The sequence below is a fragment of the Saccoglossus kowalevskii genome, chromosome 20 (genome assembly GCF_978046115.1).
Source record: "Saccoglossus kowalevskii chromosome 20, keSacKowa6.1, whole genome shotgun sequence".
Classification (NCBI taxonomy): domain Eukaryota; kingdom Metazoa; phylum Hemichordata; class Enteropneusta; family Harrimaniidae; genus Saccoglossus; species Saccoglossus kowalevskii.
Genome location: NC_140660.1, coordinates 2,196,709 through 2,212,455, shown reverse-complemented (window position 1 = coordinate 2,212,455; position 15,747 = coordinate 2,196,709). Strand labels below are relative to the sequence as shown.

Sequence of the window (15,747 nt, the reverse complement as noted above, 5' to 3'; positions counted from 1 at the left end):
TGCTAGATATCACACAGTATTGTCACCTGTGTTGCTAGATATCACACAGTATTGTCACCTGTGTTGTTAGATATCACACAGTATTGTCACCTGTGCTGTTAGATACCTCACAGTATTGTCACCTGTGTTGCTAGATATCACACAGTATTGTCACCTGTGTTGCTAGATATCACACAATATTGTTTCCTGTGTTGTTAGATATCACACTGTATTGTCACCTGTGTTGCTAGATATCACACAATATTGTCACCTGTGTTGTTAGATATCACGCTGTATTGTCACCTGTGTTGCTAGATATCACACAGTATTGTCACCTGTGCTGTTAGATATCACACAGTGTTGTCACCTGTGTTGCTAGATATCACACTGTATTGTCACCTGTGTTGCTAGATATCACACAGTATTGTCACCTGTGTTGCTAGATATCACACAGTATTGTTTCCTGTGTTGTTAGATATCACACTGTATTGTCACCTGTGTTGCTAGATATCACACAATATTGTCACCTGTGTTGTTAGATATCACACTGTATTGTCACCTGTGTTGCTAGATATCACACAGTATTGTCACCTGTGTTGCTAGATATCACACAGTATTGTTTCCTGTGTTGTTAGATATCACACTGTATTGTCACCTGTGTTGCTAGATATCACACAGTATTGTCACCTGTGCTGTTAGATATCACACAGTGTTGTCACCTGTGTTGCCTAGATACCGCACAATATTGTCACCTGTGTTGTTAGATATCACACTGTATTGTCACCTGTGTTGCTAGATATCACACAGTATTGTCACCTGTGTTGCTAGATATCACACAGTATTGTTTCCTGTGTTGTTAGATATCACACTGTATTGTCACCCGTGTTGCTAGATATCACACAATATTGTCACCTGTGTTGTTAGATATCACACTGTATTGTCACCTGTGTTGCTAGATATCACACAGTATTGTCACCTGTGCTGTTAGATACCACACAGTGTTGTCACCTGTGTTGCTAGATATCACACAGTATTGTCACCTGTGCTGTTAGATATCACAGTGTTGTCACCTGTGTTGCTAGATATCACACTGTATTGTCACCTGTGTTGCTAGATATCACACAATATTGTCACCTGTGTTGTTAGATATCACACTGTATTGTCACCTGTGTTGCTAGATATCACACAGTATTGTCACCTGTGCTGTTAGATATCACACAGTATTGTCACCTGTGTTGCTAGATATCACACTGTATTGTCACCTGTGTTGCTAGATATCACACAATATTGTCACCTGTGTTGTTAGATATCACACTGTATTGTCACCTGTGTTGCTAGATATCACACAGTATTGTCACCTGTGCTGTTAGATATCACACAGTATTGTCACCTGTGCTGTTAGATATCACACAGTATTGTCACCTGTGCTGTTAGATATCACACAGTATTGTCACCTGTGCTGTTAGATATCACACAGTATTGTTACCTGTGCTGTTCGATATCACACAGTATTGCCACCTGTGTTGCTAGATATCAAACAGTATTGTCATCTGTGTTGCTAGATATCAAACAGTGATGTCATATGTGTTGCTTGCTATCACAGTGTTGTCACCTGTGTTGCTAGATATCACACAGTGTTGTCACCTGTGTTGCTAGATACCGCACAATATTGTCACCTGTGTTGTTAGATATCACACTGTATTGTCACCTGTGTTGCTAGATATCACACAATATTGTCACCTGTGTTGTTAGATATCACACTGTATTGTCACCTGTGTTGCTAGATATCACACAGTATTGTCACATGTGCTGTTAGATATCACACAGTGTTGTCACCTGTGTTGCTAGATACCGCACAATATTGTCACCTGTGTTGTTAGATATCACACTGTATTGTCACCTGTGTTGCTAGATATCACACAGTATTGTCACCTGTGTTGCTAGATATCACACAGTATTGTTTCCTGTGTTGTTAGATATCACACTGTATTGTCACCTGTGTTGCTAGATATCACACAGTATTGTCACCTGTGCTGTTAGATATCACACAGTGTTGTCACCTGTGTTGCCTAGATACCGCACAATATTGTCACCTGTGTTGTTAGATATCACACTGTATTGTCACCTGTGTTGCTAGATATCACACAGTATTGTCACCTGTGTTGCTAGATATCACACAGTATTGTTTCCTGTGTTGTTAGATATCACACTGTATTGTCACCCGTGTTGCTAGATATCACACAATATTGTCACCTGTGTTGTTAGATATCACACTGTATTGTCACCTGTGTTGCTAGATATCACACAGTATTGTCACCTGTGCTGTTAGATACCACACAGTGTTGTCACCTGTGTTGCTAGATATCACACAGTATTGTCACCTGTGCTGTTAGATATCACAGTGTTGTCACCTGTGTTGCTAGATATCACACTGTATTGTCACCTGTGTTGCTAGATATCACACAATATTGTCACCTGTGTTGTTAGATATCACACTGTATTGTCACCTGTGTTGCTAGATATCACACAGTATTGTCACCTGTGCTGTTAGATATCACACAGTATTGTCACCTGTGTTGCTAGATATCACACTGTATTGTCACCTGTGTTGCTAGATATCACACAATATTGTCACCTGTGTTGTTAGATATCACACTGTATTGTCACCTGTGTTGCTAGATATCACACAGTATTGTCACCTGTGCTGTTACATATCACACAGTATTGTCACCTGTGCTGTTAGATATCACACAGTATTGTCACCTGTGCTGTTAGATATCACACAGTATTGTCACCTGTGCTGTTAGATATCACACAGTATTGTTACCTGTGCTGTTCGATATCACACAGTATTGCCACCTGTGTTGCTAGATATCAAACAGTATTGTCATCTGTGTTGCTAGATATCAAACAGTGATGTCATATGTGTTGCTTGCTATCACAGTGTTGTCACCTGTGTTGCTAGATATCACACAGTGTTGTCACCTGTGTTGCTAGATACCGCACAATATTGTCACCTGTGTTGTTAGATATCACACTGTATTGTCACCTGTGTTGCTAGATATCACACAATATTGTCACCTGTGTTGTTAGATATCACACTGTATTGTCACCTGTGTTGCTAGATATCACACAGTATTGTCACATGTGCTGTTAGATATCACACAGTGTTGTCACCTGTGTTGCTAGATACCGCACAATATTGTCAACTGTGTTGTTAGATATCACACAGTATTGTCACCTGTGTTGCTAGATATCACACAGTATTGTTTCCTGTGTTGTTAGATATCACACTGTATTGTCACCTGTGTTGCTAGGTATCACACAATATTGTCACCTGTGTTGTTAGATATCACACTGTATTGTCACCTGTGTTGCAAGATATCACACAGTATTGTCACCTGTGTTGCTAGATATCACACAGTATTGTTTCCTGTGTTGTTAGATATCACACTGTATTGTCACCTGTGTTGCTAGATATCACACAATATTGTCACCTGTGTTGTTAGATATCACACTGTATTGTCACCTGTGTTGCTAGATATCCCACAGTATTGTCACCTGTGTTGCTAGATATCACACAGTATTGTTTCCTGTGTTGTTAGATATCACACTGTATTGTCACCTGTGTTGCTAGATATCACACAATATTGTCACCTGTGTTGTTAGATATCACAATGTATTGTCACCTGTGTTGCTAGATATCACACAGTATTGTCACCTGTGCTGTTAGATATCACACAGTGTTGTCACCTGTGTTGCCTAGATACCGCACAATATTGTCACCTGTGTTGTTAGATATCACACTGTATTGTCACCTGTGTTGCTAGATATCACACAGTATTGTCACCTGTGTTGCTAGATATCACACAGTAATGTCATATGTGTTGCTTGCTATCACAGTGTTGTCACCTGTGTTGCTAGATATCACACAGTGTTGTCACCTGTGTTGCTAGATACCGCACAATATTGTCACCTGTGTTGTTAGATATCACACTGTATTGTCACCTGTGTTGCTAGATATCACACAATATTGTCACCTGTGTTGTTAGATATCACACTGTATTGTCACCTGTGTTGCTAGATATCACACAGTATTGTCACATGTGCTGTTAGATATCACACAGTGTTGTCACCTGTGTTGCTAGATACCGCACAATATTGTCAACTGTGTTGTTAGATATCACACAGTATTGTCACCTGTGTTGCTAGATATCACACAGTATTGTTTCCTGTGTTGTTAGATATCACACTGTATTGTCACCTGTGTTGCTAGGTATCACACAATATTGTCACCTGTGTTGTTAGATATCACACTGTATTGTCACCTGTGTTGCAAGATATCACACAGTATTGTCACCTGTGTTGCTAGATATCACACAGTATTGTTTCCTGTGTTGTTAGATATCACACTGTATTGTCACCTGTGTTGCTAGATATCACACAATATTGTCACCTGTGTTGTTAGATATCACACTGTATTGTCACCTGTGTTGCTAGATATCCCACAGTATTGTCACCTGTGTTGCTAGATATCACACAGTATTGTTTCCTGTGTTGTTAGATATCACACTGTATTGTCACCTGTGTTGCTAGATATCACACAATATTGTCACCTGTGTTGTTAGATATCACAATGTATTGTCACCTGTGTTGCTAGATATCACACAGTATTGTCACCTGTGCTGTTAGATATCACACAGTGTTGTCACCTGTGTTGCCTAGATACCGCACAATATTGTCACCTGTGTTGTTAGATATCACACTGTATTGTCACCTGTGTTGCTAGATATCACACAGTATTGTCACCTGTGTTGCTAGATATCACACAGTAATGTTTCCTGTGTTGTTAGATATCACACTGTATTGTCACCCGTGTTGCTAGATATCACACAATATTGTCACCTGTGTTGTTAGATATCACACTGTATTGTCACCTGTGTTGCTAGATATCACACAGTATTGTCACCTGTGCTGTTAGATATCACACAGTGTTGTCACCTGTGTTGCTAGATATCACACAGTATTGTCACCTGTGTTGCTAGATATCACACAATATTGTCACCTGTGTTGTTAGATATCACACTGTATTGTCACCTGTGTTGCTAGATATCACACAGTATTGTCACCTGTGCTGTTAGATATCACACAGTATTGTCACCTGTGCTGTTAGATACCACACAGTATTGTCACCTGTGTTGCTAGATATCACACAGTATTGTCACCTGTGTTGCTAGATATCACACAATATTGTTTCCTGTGTTGTTAGATATCACACTGTATTGTCACCTGTGTTGCTAGATATCACACAATATTGTCACCTGTGTTGTTAGATATCACGCTGTATTGTCACCTGTGTTGCTAGATATCACACAGTATTGTCACCTGTGCTGTTAGATATCACACAGTGTTGTCACCTGTGTTGCTAGATATCACACTGTATTGTCACCTGTGTTGCTAGATATCACACAGTATTGTCACCTGTGTTGCTAGATATCACACAGTATTGTTTCCTGTGTTGTTAGATATCACACTGTATTGTCACCTGTGTTGCTAGATATCACACAATATTGTCACCTGTGTTGGTAGATATCACACTGTATTGTCACCTGTGTTGCTAGATATCACACAGTATTGTCACCTGTGTTGCTAGATATCACACAGTATTGTTTCCTGTGTTGTTAGATATCACACTGTATTGTCACCTGTGTTGCTAGATATCACACAGTATTGTCACCTGTGCTGTTAGATATCACACAGTGTTGTCACCTGTGCTGTTAGATATCACACAGTGTTGTCACCTGTGTTGCCTAGATACCGCACAATATTGTCACCTGTGTTGTTAGATATCACACTGTATTGTCACCTGTGTTGCTAGATATCACACAGTATTGTCACCTGTGTTGCTAGATATCACACAGTATTGTTTCCTGTGTTGTTAGATATCACACTGTATTGTCACCCGTGTTGCTAGATATCACACAATATTGTCACCTGTGTTGTTAGATATCACACTGTATTGTCACCTGTGTTGCTAGATATCACACAGTATTGTCACCTGTGCTGTTAGATACCACACAGTGTTGTCACCTGTGTTGCTAGATATCACACAGTATTGTCACCTGTGCTGTTAGATATCACAGTGTTGTCACCTGTGTTGCTAGATATCACACTGTATTGTCACCTGTGTTGCTAGATATCACACAATATTGTCACCTGTGTTGTTAGATATCACACTGTATTGTCACCTGTGTTGCTAGATATCACACAGTATTGTCACCTGTGCTGTTAGATATCACACAGTGTTGTCACCTGTGTTGCTAGATATCACACTGTATTGTCACCTGTGTTGCTAGATATCACACAATATTGTCACCTGTGTTGTTAGATATCACACTGTATTGTCACCTGTGTTGCTAGATATCACACAGTATTGTCACCTGTGCTGTTAGATATCACACAGTATTGTCACCTGTGCTGTTAGATATCACACAGTATTGTCACCTGTGCTGTTAGATATCACACAGTATTGTCACCTGTGCTGTTAGATATCACACAGTATTGTTACCTGTGCTGTTAGATATCACACAGTATTGCCACCTGTGTTGCTAGATATCAAACAGTATTGTCATCTGTGTTGCTAGATATCAAACAGTGATGTCATATGTGTTGCTTGCTATCACAGTGTTGTCACCTGTGTTGCTAGATATCACACAGTGTTGTCACCTGTGTTGCTAGATACCGCACAATATTGTCACCTGTGTTGTTAGATATCACACTGTATTGTCACCTGTGTTGCTAGATATCACACAATATTGTCACCTGTGTTGTTAGATATCACACTGTATTGTCACCTGTGTTGCTAGATATCACACAGTATTGTCACATGTGCTGTTAGATATCAAACAGTGTTGTCACCTGTGTTGCTAGATACCGCACAATATTGTCACCTGTGTTGCTAGATATCACACAGTATTGTTTCCTGTGTTGTTAGATATCACACTGTATTGTCACCTGTGTTGCTAGGTATCACACAATATTGTCACCTGTGTTGTTAGATATCACACTGTATTGTCACCTGTGTTGCAAGATATCACACAGTATTGTCACCTGTGTTGCTAGATATCACACAGTATTGTTTCCTGTGTTGTTAGATATCACACTGTATTGTCACCTGTGTTGCTAGATATCACACAATATTGTCACCTGTGTTGTTAGATATCACACTGTATTGTCACCTGTGTTGCTAGATATCCCACAGTATTGTCACCTGTGTTGCTAGATATCACACAGTATTGTTTCCTGTGTTGTTAGATATCACACTGTATTGTCACCTGTGTTGCTAGATATCACACAATATTGTCACCTGTGTTGTTAGATATCACACTGTATTGTCACCTGTGTTGCTAGATATCACACAGTATTGTCACCTGTGCTGTTAGATATCACACAGTGTTGTCACCTGTGTTGCCTAGATACCGCACAATATTGTCACCTGTGTTGTTAGATATCACACTGTATTGTCACCTGTGTTGCTAGATATCACACAGTATTGTCACCTGTGTTGCTAGATATCACACAGTATTGTTTCCTGTGTTGTTAGATATCACACTGTATTGTCACCTGTGTTGCTAGATATCACACAATATTGTCACCTGTGCTGTTAGATATCACACAGTGTTGTCACCTGTGCTGTTAGATATCACACAGTGTTGTCACCTGTGTTGCCTAGATACCGCACAATATTGTCACCTGTGTTGTTAGATATCACACAGTATTGTCACCTGTGTTGCTAGATATCACACAGTATTGTCACCTGTGTTGCTAGATATCACACAGTATTGTTTCCTGTGTTGTTAGATATCACACTGTATTGTCACCCGTGTTGCTAGATATCACACAGTATTGTCACCTGTGCTGTTAGATACCACACAGTGTTGTCACCTGTGTTGCTAGATATCACACAGTATTGTCACCTGTGCTGTTAGATATCACAATGTTGTCACCTGTGTTGCTAGATATCACACTGTATTGTCACCTGTGTTGCTAGATATCACACAATATTGTCACCTGTGTTGTTAGATATCACACTGTATTGTCACCTGTGTTGCTATATATCACACAGTATTGTCACCTGTGCTGTTAGATATCACACAGTGTTGTCACCTGTGTTGCTAGATATCACACTGTATTGTCACCTGTGTTGCTAGATATCACACTGTATTGTCACCTGTGTTGCTAGATATCACACTGTATTGTCACCTGTGTTGCTAGATATCACACTGTATTGTCACCTGTGTTGCTAGATATCACACAATATTGTCACCTGTGTTGTTAGATATCACACTGTATTGTCACCTGTGTTGCTAGATATCACACAGTGTTGTCACCTGTGTTGCTAGATATCACACTGTATTGTCACCTGTGTTGCTAGATATCACACTGTATTGTCACCTGTGTTGCTAGATATCACACAGTATTGTCACCTGTGCTGTTAGATATCACAGTGTTGTCACCTGTGTTGCTAGATATCACACTGTATTGTCACCTGTGTTGCTAGATATCACACAATATTGTCACCTGTGTTGTTAGATATCACACTGTATTGTCACCTGTGTTGCTAGATATCACACAGTATTGTCACCTGTGCTGTTAGATATCACACAGTGTTGTCACCTGTGTTGCTAGATATCACACTGTATTGTCACCTGTGTTGCTAGATATCACACTGTATTGTCACCTGTGTTGCTAGATATCACACTGTATTGTCACCTGTGTTGCTAGATATCACACTGTATTGTCACCTGTGTTGCTAGATATCACACAATATTGTCACCTGTGTTGTTAGATATCACACTGTATTGTCACCTGTGTTGCTAGATATCACACAGTGTTGTCACCTGTGTTGCTAGATATCACACTGTATTGTCACCTGTGTTGCTAGATATCACACTGTATTGTCACCTGTGTTGCTAGATATCACACTGTATTGTCACCTGTGTTGCTAGATATCACACAGTATTGTCACCTGTGCTGTTAGATATCACACAGTATTGTCACCTGTGCTGTTAGATATCACACAGTATTGTCACCTGTGCTGTTAGATATCACACAGTATTGTCACCTGTGCTGTTAGATATCACACAGTATTGTTACCTGTGCTGTTAGATATCACACAGTATTGCCACCTGTGTTGCTAGATATCAAACAGTATTGTCATCTGTGTTGCTAGATATCAAACAGTGATGTCATATGTGTTGCTTGCTATCACAGTGTTGTCACCTGTGTTGCTAGATATCACACAGTGTTGTCACCTGTGTTGCTAGATACCGCACAATATTGTCACCTGTGTTGTTAGATATCACACTGTATTGTCACCTGTGTTGCTAGATATCACACAATATTGTCACCTGTGTTGTTAGATATCACACTGTATTGTCACCTGTGTTGCTAGATATCACACAGTATTGTCACATGTGCTGTTAGATATCAAACAGTGTTGTCACCTGTGTTGCTAGATACCGCACAATATTGTCACCTGTGTTGCTAGATATCACACAGTATTGTTTCCTGTGTTGTTAGATATCACACTGTATTGTCACCTGTGTTGCTAGGTATCACACAATATTGTCACCTGTGTTGTTAGATATCACACTGTATTGTCACCTGTGTTGCAAGATATCACACAGTATTGTCACCTGTGTTGCTAGATATCACACAGTATTGTTTCCTGTGTTGTTAGATATCACACTGTATTGTCACCTGTGTTGCTAGATATCACACAATATTGTCACCTGTGTTGTTAGATATCACACTGTATTGTCACCTGTGTTGCTAGATATCCCACAGTATTGTCACCTGTGTTGCTAGATATCACACAGTATTGTTTCCTGTGTTGTTAGATATCACACTGTATTGTCACCTGTGTTGCTAGATATCACACAATATTGTCACCTGTGTTGTTAGATATCACACTGTATTGTCACCTGTGTTGCTAGATATCACACAGTATTGTCACCTGTGCTGTTAGATATCACACAGTGTTGTCACCTGTGTTGCCTAGATACCGCACAATATTGTCACCTGTGTTGTTAGATATCACACTGTATTGTCACCTGTGTTGCTAGATATCACACAGTATTGTCACCTGTGTTGCTAGATATCACACAGTATTGTTTCCTGTGTTGTTAGATATCACACTGTATTGTCACCTGTGTTGCTAGATATCACACAATATTGTCACCTGTGCTGTTAGATATCACACAGTGTTGTCACCTGTGCTGTTAGATATCACACAGTGTTGTCACCTGTGTTGCCTAGATACCGCACAATATTGTCACCTGTGTTGTTAGATATCACACAGTATTGTCACCTGTGTTGCTAGATATCACACAGTATTGTCACCTGTGTTGCTAGATATCACACAGTATTGTTTCCTGTGTTGTTAGATATCACACTGTATTGTCACCCGTGTTGCTAGATATCACACAGTATTGTCACCTGTGCTGTTAGATACCACACAGTGTTGTCACCTGTGTTGCTAGATATCACACAGTATTGTCACCTGTGCTGTTAGATATCACAATGTTGTCACCTGTGTTGCTAGATATCACACTGTATTGTCACCTGTGTTGCTAGATATCACACAATATTGTCACCTGTGTTGTTAGATATCACACTGTATTGTCACCTGTGTTGCTATATATCACACAGTATTGTCACCTGTGCTGTTAGATATCACACAGTGTTGTCACCTGTGTTGCTAGATATCACACTGTATTGTCACCTGTGTTGCTAGATATCACACTGTATTGTCACCTGTGTTGCTAGATATCACACTGTATTGTCACCTGTGTTGCTAGATATCACACTGTATTGTCACCTGTGTTGCTAGATATCACACAATATTGTCACCTGTGTTGTTAGATATCACACTGTATTGTCACCTGTGTTGCTAGATATCACACAGTGTTGTCACCTGTGTTGCTAGATATCACACTGTATTGTCACCTGTGTTGCTAGATATCACACTGTATTGTCACCTGTGTTGCTAGATATCACACAGTATTGTCACCTGTGCTGTTAGATATCACAGTGTTGTCACCTGTGTTGCTAGATATCACACTGTATTGTCACCTGTGTTGCTAGATATCACACAATATTGTCACCTGTGTTGTTAGATATCACACTGTATTGTCACCTGTGTTGCTAGATATCACACAGTATTGTCACCTGTGCTGTTAGATATCACACAGTGTTGTCACCTGTGTTGCTAGATATCACACTGTATTGTCACCTGTGTTGCTAGATATCACACTGTATTGTCACCTGTGTTGCTAGATATCACACTGTATTGTCACCTGTGTTGCTAGATATCACACTGTATTGTCACCTGTGTTGCTAGATATCACACAATATTGTCACCTGTGTTGTTAGATATCACACTGTATTGTCACCTGTGTTGCTAGATATCACACAGTGTTGTCACCTGTGTTGCTAGATATCACACTGTATTGTCACCTGTGTTGCTAGATATCACACTGTATTGTCACCTGTGTTGCTAGATATCACACTGTATTGTCACCTGTGTTGCTAGATATCACACAATATTGTCACCTGTGTTGTTAGATATCACACTTTATTGTCACCTGTGTTGCTAGATATCACACAGTATTGTCACCTGTGCTGTTAGATATCACACAGTATTGTCACCTGTGCTGTTAGATATCACACAGTATTGTCACCTGTGCTGTTAGATATCACACAGTATTGTCACCTGTGCTGTTAGATATCACACAGTATTGTTACCTGTGCTGTTAGATATCACACAGTATTGCCACCTGTGTTGCTAGATATCAAACAGTATTGTCATCTGTGTTGCTAGATATCAAACAGTGATGTCATATGTGTTGCTTGCTATCACAGTGTTGTCACCTGTGTTGCTAGATATCACACAGTGTTGTCACCTGTGTTGCTAGATACCGCACAATATTGTCACCTGTGTTGCTAGATATCACACAGTATTGTCACCTGTGCTGTTAGATATCACACAATATTGTCACCTGTGTTGTTAGATATCACACTGTATTGTCACCTGTGTTGCTAGATATCACACAGTATTGTCACATGTGCTGTTAGATATCACACAGTGTTGTCACCTGTGTTGCTAGATACCGCACAATATTGTCAACTGTGTTGTTAGATATCACACAGTATTGTCACCTGTGTTGCTAGATATCACACAGTATTGTTTCCTGTGTTGTTAGATATCACACTGTATTGTCACCTGTGTTGCTAGGTATCACACAATATTGTCACCTGTGTTGTTAGATATCACACTGTATTGTCACCTGTGTTGCAAGATATCACACAGTATTGTCACCTGTGTTGCTAGATATCACACAGTATTGTTTCCTGTGTTGTTAGATATCACACTGTATTGTCACCTGTGTTGCTAGATATCACACAATATTGTCACCTGTGTTGTTAGATATCACACTGTATTGTCACCTGTGTTGCTAGATATCCCACAGTATTGTCACCTGTGTTGCTAGATATCACACAGTATTGTTTCCTGTGTTGTTAGATATCATACTGTATTGTCACCTGTGTTGCTAGATATCACACAATATTGTCACCTGTGTTGTTAGATATCACACTGTATTGTCACCTGTGTTGCTAGATATCACACAGTATTGTCACCTGTGCTGTTAGATATCACACAGTGTTGTCACCTGTGTTGCCTAGATACCGCACAATATTGTCACCTGTGTTGTTAGATATCACACTGTATTGTCACCTGTGTTGCTAGATATCACACAGTATTGTCACCTGTGTTGCTAGATATCACACAGTATTGTTTCCTGTGTTGTTAGATATCACACTGTATTGTCACCCGTGTTGCTAGATATCACACAATATTGTCACCTGTGTTGTTAGATATCACACTGTATTGTCACCTGTGTTGCTAGATATCACACAGTATTGTCACCTGTGCTGTTAGATATCACACAGTGTTGTCACCTGTGTTGCTAGATATCACACAGTATTGTCACCTGTGTTGCTAGATATCACACAATATTGTCACCTGTGTTGTTAGATATCACACTGTATTGTCACCTGTGTTGCTAGATATCACACAGTATTGTCACCTGTGCTGTTAGATATCACACAGTATTGTCACCTGTGCTGTTAGATACCACACAGTATTGTCACCTGTGTTGCTAGATATCACACAGTATTGTCACCTGTGTTGCTAGATATCACACAATATTGTTTCCTGTGTTGTTAGATATCACACTGTATTGTCACATGTGTTGCTAGATATCACACAATATTGTCACCTGTGTTGTTAGATATCACGCTGTATTGTCACCTGTGTTGCTAGATATCACACAGTATTGTCACCTGTGCTGTTAGATATCACACAGTGTTGTCACCTGTGTTGCTAGATATCACACTGTATTGTCACCTGTGTTGCTAGATATCACACAGTATTGTCACCTGTGTTGCTAGATATCACACAGTATTGTTTCCTGTGTTGTTAGATATCACACAGTATTGTTTCCTGTGTTGTTAGATATCACACTGTATTGTCACCTGTGTTGCTAGATATCACACAATATTGTCACCTGTGTTGTTAGATATCACACTGTATTGTCACCTGTGTTGCTAGATATCACACAGTATTGTCACCTGTGTTGCTAGATATCACACAGTATTGTTTCCTGTGTTGTTAGATATCACACTGTATTGTCACCTGTGTTGCTAGATATCACACAGTATTGTCACCTGTGCTGTTAGATATCACACAGTGTTGTCACCTGTGTTGCGTAGATACCGCACAATATTGTCACCTGTGTTGTTAGATATCACACTGTATTGTCACCTGTGTTGCTAGATATCACACAGTATTGTCACCTGTGTTGCTAGATATCACACAGTATTGTTTCCTGTGTTGTTAGATATCACACTGTATTGTCACCCGTGTTGCTAGATATCACACAATATTGTCACCTGTGTTGTTAGATATCACACTGTATTGTCACCTGTGTTGCTAGATATCACACAGTATTGTCACCTGTGCTGTTTGATACCACACAGTGTTGTCACCCGTGTTGCTAGATATCACACAGTATTGTCACCTGTGTTGCTAGATATCACACAATATTGTCACTTGTGTTGTTAGATATCACACTGTATTGTCACATGTGTTGCTAGATATCACACATTATTGTCACCTGTGCTGTTAGATATCACACATTCTTGTCACCTGTGCTGTTAGATACCACACAGTATTGTCACCTGTGTTGCTAGATATCACACAGTATTGTCACCTGTGTTGCTAGATATCACACAATATTGTTTCCAGTGTTGTTAGATATCACACTGTATTGTCACCTGTGTTGCTAGATATCACACAATATTGTCACCTGTGTTGTTAGATATCACGCTGTATTGTCACCTGTGTTGCTAGATATCACACAGTATTGTCACCTGTGCTGTTAGATATCACACAGTGTTGTCACCTGTGTTGCTAGATATCACACTGTATTGTCACCTGTGTTGCTAGATATCACACAATATTGTCACCTGTGTTGTTAGATATCACACTGTATTGTCACCTGTGTTGCTAGATATCACACAGTATTGTCACCTGTGCTGTTAGATATGACACAGTATTGTCACCTGTGCTGTTAGATATCACACAGTATTGTCACCTGTGCTGTTAGATATCACACAGTATTGTCACCTGTGCTGTTAGATATCACACAGTATTGTCACCTGTGCTGTTAGATATCACACTGTATTGTCACCTGTGTTGCTAGATATCACACAGTACTGTCACCTGTGTTGCTAAATATCACATTATTGTCACCTTTGTTGCGAGATATCACAGTTTTGTCACCTATGTTGCCTCAATGTCATATGGGTTTGTCACTAGTGTTGCTATAGTGTCACTCAGTGTTGTCACCAGTGTTGTTGCTAGTGTCATACAGTGTTGTCACATGGATCTGTTTTGTTAGTTATTTCAAATCAATAAAACAGAGGAATGATTTGGGCTCTGTGTTGCATAGCTATGCAAGAATTATTAAGCTGACATTCATACCTGATGGTGGCGTAACTGTGCAGGTTTCTTCTAAAGATCTTGTATCTGTATGTACAAAATAAAGTATGAATACAAAGTAACAATTGATTGCAGAAGTTCATTTTTAATTCATATACATCTCTATTCTATATACTATTATATATACATCTACAATAAATAGTGTGACTATATATTATTATATATACATCTACAATAAATAGTGTGACTATATACTATTATATATACATCTACAATAAATAATGTGACTATATACTATTATATATACATCTACAATAAATAGTGTGACTATATACTATTATATATACATCTACAATAAATAGTGTGACTATATATTTTTTTGAATGGCAGAATATTATGTGAATCAGAAAGTGCAGGTCATAACTGCACAGAGTGGGGATCATAGTGAGACGGGAATTATTTCCTGTCTTGTTCCTCTGAATATATTGAACAGTAAGTATTGAACTGAAAATTGCTAGATCAACAGGTCAAATGGGGAATAACACTGGAAGGTTTGACAGACCCCATAGCAAGCAGTTGTTGTGGTCCCCTCTGGTGATGACATGCCCACCCCTACTGGAATAAAATGAAATATTTAAGTGTTACTTAATTGGTGAATATTGATAATTGGTTGAATTTCCTATGAATATGCGATCTAATTA

General features: G+C 39.4%; 1 protein-coding gene across 1 annotated transcript in view; it reads right to left on the bottom strand.

The window, feature by feature from the left end:
- Window positions 1-15,177, bottom strand: part of LOC102805187 (caspase-8-like) — a 58,671-nt gene extending 43,494 nt beyond the window's left edge. Inside the window, exon 1 of the mRNA XM_085494325.1 lies at window positions 15,089-15,177. The gene's annotated coding sequence lies outside the window, so the exon portion shown is untranslated. The remainder of the gene's footprint in view (window positions 1-15,088) is intronic.
- Window positions 15,178-15,747: the final 570 nt, after the last annotated feature.